This window comes from Triticum aestivum, chromosome 2D (assembly GCF_018294505.1).
Source record: "Triticum aestivum cultivar Chinese Spring chromosome 2D, IWGSC CS RefSeq v2.1, whole genome shotgun sequence".
Lineage (NCBI taxonomy): Eukaryota > Viridiplantae > Streptophyta > Magnoliopsida > Poales > Poaceae > Triticum > Triticum aestivum.
This window is the reverse complement of record NC_057799.1, coordinates 28,947,103-28,953,423: the sequence shown is the minus strand read 5'-3', so window position 1 is coordinate 28,953,423 and position 6,321 is coordinate 28,947,103.

The following is a 6,321-nucleotide window of genomic DNA, read 5'->3' as shown; positions in this document are numbered from 1 at the left end:
CGTGTCGAGATTTGCTATGGTTTCTTATGTCTTTGTTTCATGTTTATTTCAGGTTTTGCTTTGTGGCCTCAAGTCTAGCGTATCCTTGGTTTTATATTTAATAAATGCCTGCAGTCTGCACTCATTTCTGTAACATAGAAGTTTATCCTGCTCCTCTTCATCTTATGCTTTGTAGTGAACTTGACACGGATCAGTTATCTTGCGCGCAACACCAATCCCTTGCTTTTGGTATGAGTTACCTTTGGCTATGTTGTACACTATATCATTATAACTTTGCGGATTGCACTAAGCAACACGCCTTAGGGCTTAGGGCTTACAACCAGTTTTGGTTTGGTTCTGAGATAATTATATTAAAGAAACATAGGTTGCAACCAAGGATCTATTTCATGGTAGGCTTACAACCAGTTTTGATTTGGTTATGAGATTAATTATATTAAAGAAACATGGGTTGCAACCAAGGATCTATTTCATGGTTTACAAAAATGATTAAATACGCAATTTTCATCTATCAAGGGAAGCTATCTGCTTTTGTTTGGCTATTCTGTACATTTTATTGTTTTTGACTTGGCATAGACATCATTTTGGATTTGGTACACTTCCTTGGTCTGCTGCAAACATAGGTTGGTTATCCCTATTTTGTTGCTGATGTTCATAGTCATTCCATTCTTATAAGTTGAGTTTCCTTCTACTTTCCTGTGACTTTTTCTCTCCATCCATTTAGGTACCTCTAGGACAGACAGTTTACCTTCAAGGTCAAGACCTTTCGTCACATCAATGCTCCCAAGCCCATGTGTGTTCATTCCGGCACCGCTGCAAATGAGGAACAGGACCGGGCATGGAGGCTCACGCACTCCTAGGACAACCGGGGAATGACGTTGACGGCATAGCCGCCATGGTGACCGTCATGGAAAGAATGCACGCACGGTCAAAGGGAGATTGGAAAGAAGGGACACACTATCAGGGTCTATGCACGAAGAGGAGAGCACAGCGGACGCCCATGCACAAGTAAAGAACAAGCTCGCAATTCGGGAGGCTCAACGGCAGCGGCGGGAAGGCGGTAGCGGCTGCCGCTGTTGAATGGACAAGCAGACAAGGAAGTGTATTTAGTTTATCAAAGTATATTAGTAGGTACTTAAAGAAAAAATAGCATTTCTTCCTAAATGGTACAGCTTGGTGATAAGGAAAATTTTAATTAATACATGTGAAATTTTAATTAATACATGTGTGACACTATTAGTTAGAATATCTCAAAAATCAACTCAATAGTTTAGTCTTTAATTTCTGTCCTATTCCAGTTCCAAAGGCATACATGTTAGTGCCCTTTTTCTAATTTTGCAAGCTGCTGCATGGAATGTTGATAAACAATCTTTTAATTTCTGTTTGTAGGTATGTCAACTAGCCTTTTCTTGATTCTCTGTTCCATCTATCACGGACAAGGAACTTTTTTTCTTGATGCTCTTTATCATCTATCATGGACAAGGATACCTAAGTTGCTCAGAAGCTTATAATTTTGATATGTTTTCCTCAACTATTGTTTAGTTGATTTTTCAAATATGTTGTACAAATGGTTTTGGCAAGCCGCGCCACCTATCTAGTCTAGTAATAATGAAACAACAAACAGCGGCCATAATCTGGCGGGTGGGCGCGTGGGCGGGTGGTGAGCCTTGAGAGTCCATACCGAGGGTGACCTCACCGCGGCTATCAAGGCGGTCAAGCCGGTAGCAGCTGCCACTCAGTTTCTGGTTGTACGACCACGAGAGGGGAGGCAGCCGACCACTGACGTTTATCGGATTCTTTTCTTGGACGCTACCTCGGGAGTCGGGAGTAACCATCGCCTTGGATTGGATCTCCAGATTGGGAGTACTGCGCCATGTTTACCGATGCAGTAGAATACTCCCGATGTGGAGAGTTGGGCTGTAGTATTATACTCGATCGTTCACGGGCTTTCACGTATGGAGTGCCGTGATTATTAAACTTAAACTCACTAGATTGTTTCAGCCAAGACTATTCATCAACCAACTAGGACAGCTTCGATGGACGTTAATTAGTGTTATTCGCTGTGTTGGAGTGGAGCAGCCGCAATGTAATCTACTAGTACAACTACTGCCGCTGCATTTGGCACCATCCACGGAACAGCCCAGCACTATGAAATGCAACGCGCCGAGCCAGCTACTGTCCAGCCGCCGTTTCTACCGCTGCTGCATTTGGTAGTGGAGTGGTACACACGGAACAGTCCAGCACTGTGCAATGCAACTGGTGTGAGCACGCGCCCACCCAGCTAGCGTCGAGGGGGCTCCAGCAGCGTGCGTGCCACAATGTTTAACTGTACTTGTGTTAGTACGTGCGGGTGCGCGGTGCCAATGGAGTCGTCGTTTTCCCTAGTTTTAACCACCGGCTGCGTCTGGCCGACCTCGGGACGGACAGAGGAGAGGAGGACTTGATTGGATTGGTTGGTGGTGGGGCAGTCGTGCTCTGCATCGGTTCAGATGCGACGCACCTTCCTTCCTTCCTTCCTTCTCCGCTCCCTCCCGCAGATATTTTCTGGAGGGAGGGAGGGGTCACTCATTTTCCTCCCGTCGCGCGGGTACATGGACGAACGTGGCCCGTGCACTGCGCACGCTCCCGACCCACAGCGCCGACTGCGTGGCCCCAGCGGTGCGGCGCAGTGCAGGGGAGGACAAAAACAAAAGAACGCAACGCCGCTGGCTGGCTAGCCCACGCTGTCTCGCTGCGTTTCGCATGATGCGCTCTCTCTTTTTTTTTAAACGGAACCAATGCTGCGCTTCTCGTATTGAGCTGTGAAAATAGACAAAACTAGACGATGCCCCGGGTGTTGCGGCGGGATTTTGCATGAAATAAAAATTGTATTGAAGTAATCGACCTAGCTAGTGTCTTTATAGTTTCTGTTGTAGTAAGATAATCTGTTTATCAGTATTTTACAAATAAATAAATAAATGCATGTATCTATGTATAAGTTCAAATTTGGACGAAAACAAAATAAATATGAAAGCACGCCTCACTTTTCTTTCATAGAGCACTTGAGTATGAAACGAACGCCTATGAGTTGCATGCATGGGTCAGTTTTTTGTCTTGCTTAAAACACTCACAGCAGTCACTACATGCATTTGCATGCATGCGGCCGTTAGTAAATGTGTTGTTTGTGCATCAGCTCTAGTGTGTAGATCGAATGAATATTGTTGATTGATCTAGTATATCCAACGGCTAAATTAATTCGGGTGATGTGGCTTAAGGAGAAGCAAGAGAATTCCTAATAGTAGGGGCTAGCTATTTAGATATAGTAGTTTAGCCCTTTTCTGAAACTTCAACACAAAATGAACTTAATCTGAAAATATTTCGTAAATGACCCTTTTTTTCAAGGGGCCCGGGGCTGGGACGCCATGCTAGAGAGCATGACACCCCGGGCTAGGGTGTCATGGTTGCGACATGTAGCATGACGCCCCGGGCTAGGGCGTCATGCGAAATAGCATAGCGTCCCAGGCCCGAACGTCATGCAAAAATGCCACTTTATGAAATATTTTCAGACTAGGGCCATTTTGTGTTCAAGTTTCGGAAAATGGCCAGTTTTGTTCATTTTCACTATTGAGCTTGTTGAACTGGCGCTGGTACTGTCAGGTCCACGTTAGCTACATAAATAAGGAGGAAATCTTTCTCCGGTGTTAATACGTGGCGGTCTCTGTGCCAGAATCTGCCACTACTAGGAAAAGGTCTGTTAGTGGCGCACCTATTTTGGCCATTAATGGCGCACTATAGGTGCGTCACTATCATCACGCCACTAGTAACAAGTACTAATGGCGCATCCCTGGTGCGTCATTAGTATACCAGACAATAGTGGCGCACCAGGCAGTGCGCCATTACTATGTCCAACGGTGCGCCATTACTATGCCTTCTAGGGAGCCATATTTATCTCCACGTATGCCCCCTAGTGCGCCATTACTATGCCCCATAATGCGCCACTGGTATTTAGCCCTTGTGCGTCACTAGTGCTCAATATGGTGCGCCATTACTATGAATATTAGAATTTTTTTTCTTTTCTGATATTTGCACAGGTTACAAAATATCTGGTATTTGCACAAGTTACAAAATACACATTACACAGCACAGAATATAAACATCACACAATAGAATTCATCATATTAGTCTCCAAATTCGAAATAGCGAACAAAGTTCAAACATTAGCCAAGTTTAGGTCTCGAGACATTAGCAAAGTTCATCATATATATTAGCCGAGTTTGTCGTCACATTACAAAGTCGATATCGATCATCTAAACTACCATCACATAGAAGAGAGCTGCGGTCACGATGAGCATCATCACGATGAAACTGGTCTTCATCCGGTTCCTCCTCCGCTCCCTCCTCTCTCCCGCTAGATAGCGCGCGTATCTAGCATGCTCACAACGTCTCGTGATTTCCCTTTCCATTCCGAGTTTCCGTTTCAACTTTTGTACATGTTCAGACCGTGCAATGGTTTTCTTGACAGATCGGGCAATGGGAGATTTAGGGGGGATGAGGTTGAGCGGTAGAAGCTCTTTCTTTTCTTTTCTTTTTTGGCGGGAAGGGCAGTAGAAGCTTGACCATTTACCTGCAGTTTGATCCGTAGGCGGTACGCTGATTTGAGAACTCCCGCAATCATGCTAGTAATTGCTTGCTCAAATCTCCGTTGACACTTTGAGAATCTCCCATGGCTATGCTCATGTCTGCTGGTTGCTTGGTAACATTGCTCGTATTAAACCCATTAAGGCGTAGTAGAATGATGGCCAACCGGCTATGCCACATGTCGCATGCCGGTTGGTCACGGTGAGAAAGTTTTTGATTTTTTTAGAGTTTTTTAAAATGGCAGTGTGACTTTTTTCTTTTCTTTTTGATAAAAGTTTTTCTACATTTGTTATTTTTCGTTTTGGGATGGATGTGATGTCCATGTGATGCGAGAATGTTTTTTTTAAATTTCGAGATGAAGGTAAGGCGCGCATAGCTTCCTCTTAAGTGGCCCACAATGGCGGGCCCCCAGCCGCTAGTCCTTCTTGGCTACATCAGCATGTGTGGCAGCCGCATCTTCCTTTGCTTGATAGAATAGAATTCATTCTTCATGGAGAGGATTTCTGACAACTCGTCGTCATCGACGCTTTGTTTTGAGCGCCACATAACTCTGAACACCCGATTTGCAGGTACGCAAAGGAACTTTACACTAAGATGAACCCAACAACCCGAATCCTTCCGCCGGCTTCGAAATGCTCATCGGCAACCACCACAAATTCACCGATATGGCCCTGAATAGTCCGCCGCCGCCAACTCCGACCAGAATTACCCCGTCGCCGCAAAAGAGGGTGGGAAAAAAAATTCTGGATGCCCCTCTACCCAACTTGTACTACCGCCGAGGAATTACTGGCTCATGATACCAATTGTCAGGCCCCCGGATGGATCGACATAGCAAATCACATCAGATGAAACAGAGGAACACGATCAAGCGATCAAATCACTCACAGATACTTGTATTGATCCAAAAATGTAAAGTATATGAGAGTATTTGGAATATAGCTAGGTTTTTGCTACAAATTTAGGAATTAATCTGACACAACGGCAGAGATAGGGGATGTGGAGATGCATACATATGCATATTGTTGACAGGACATATACAACAATACTGCAGTTACATTAGAGTCCCAAATGCGGTTATATGATACATGTACTTAACTATAAATAACTATTGAATAACGACAATGTGGTGACGTGCGCCGAGGGGGGTGGGGCTTATTTTCCCCTGTCCATGTTGATTTTATTTTCTGCAAATCAATTGTGTTGAGATTTATTTAAATATGTACATATATTGAGCCCTTATTTAGTATGTAGACGAGGATCATGATGAGCACGTCTTCCTACCTCAACCTCACTGCACCCAAATGTAGCCGTGCCGACAATAACGGCCTGGAACTGGGCGATGACGACGCGCAGCAGACGAGGACTCAAGTCCAAGGATGAGCAACTTGCAACCATGGTCGGTACCTTATTACTCCACTTTGCTTCGAGTTTTGTGTTTGCTCTTCCTCTCGCTTCCTATAAAGACATGACGATATAATCCTTGTATTCCCAAAGTGTGGACCGTAACAAAACAAAAATGTCACGGTGACGCGCCTTTTAGAATAGGTGAATACATGCATTTACTCTCTCCCATGTTACCAAACTTGGATTCACCAATCAAGTATTCATCCACCAACCGCTAAAGGCCCCAGAAATTTGTTTTCTACTTAAACATTCAACAAATCACGTTTCAAAGTTCTTTTAATTTTAATTTTCTATTTTAGCTTT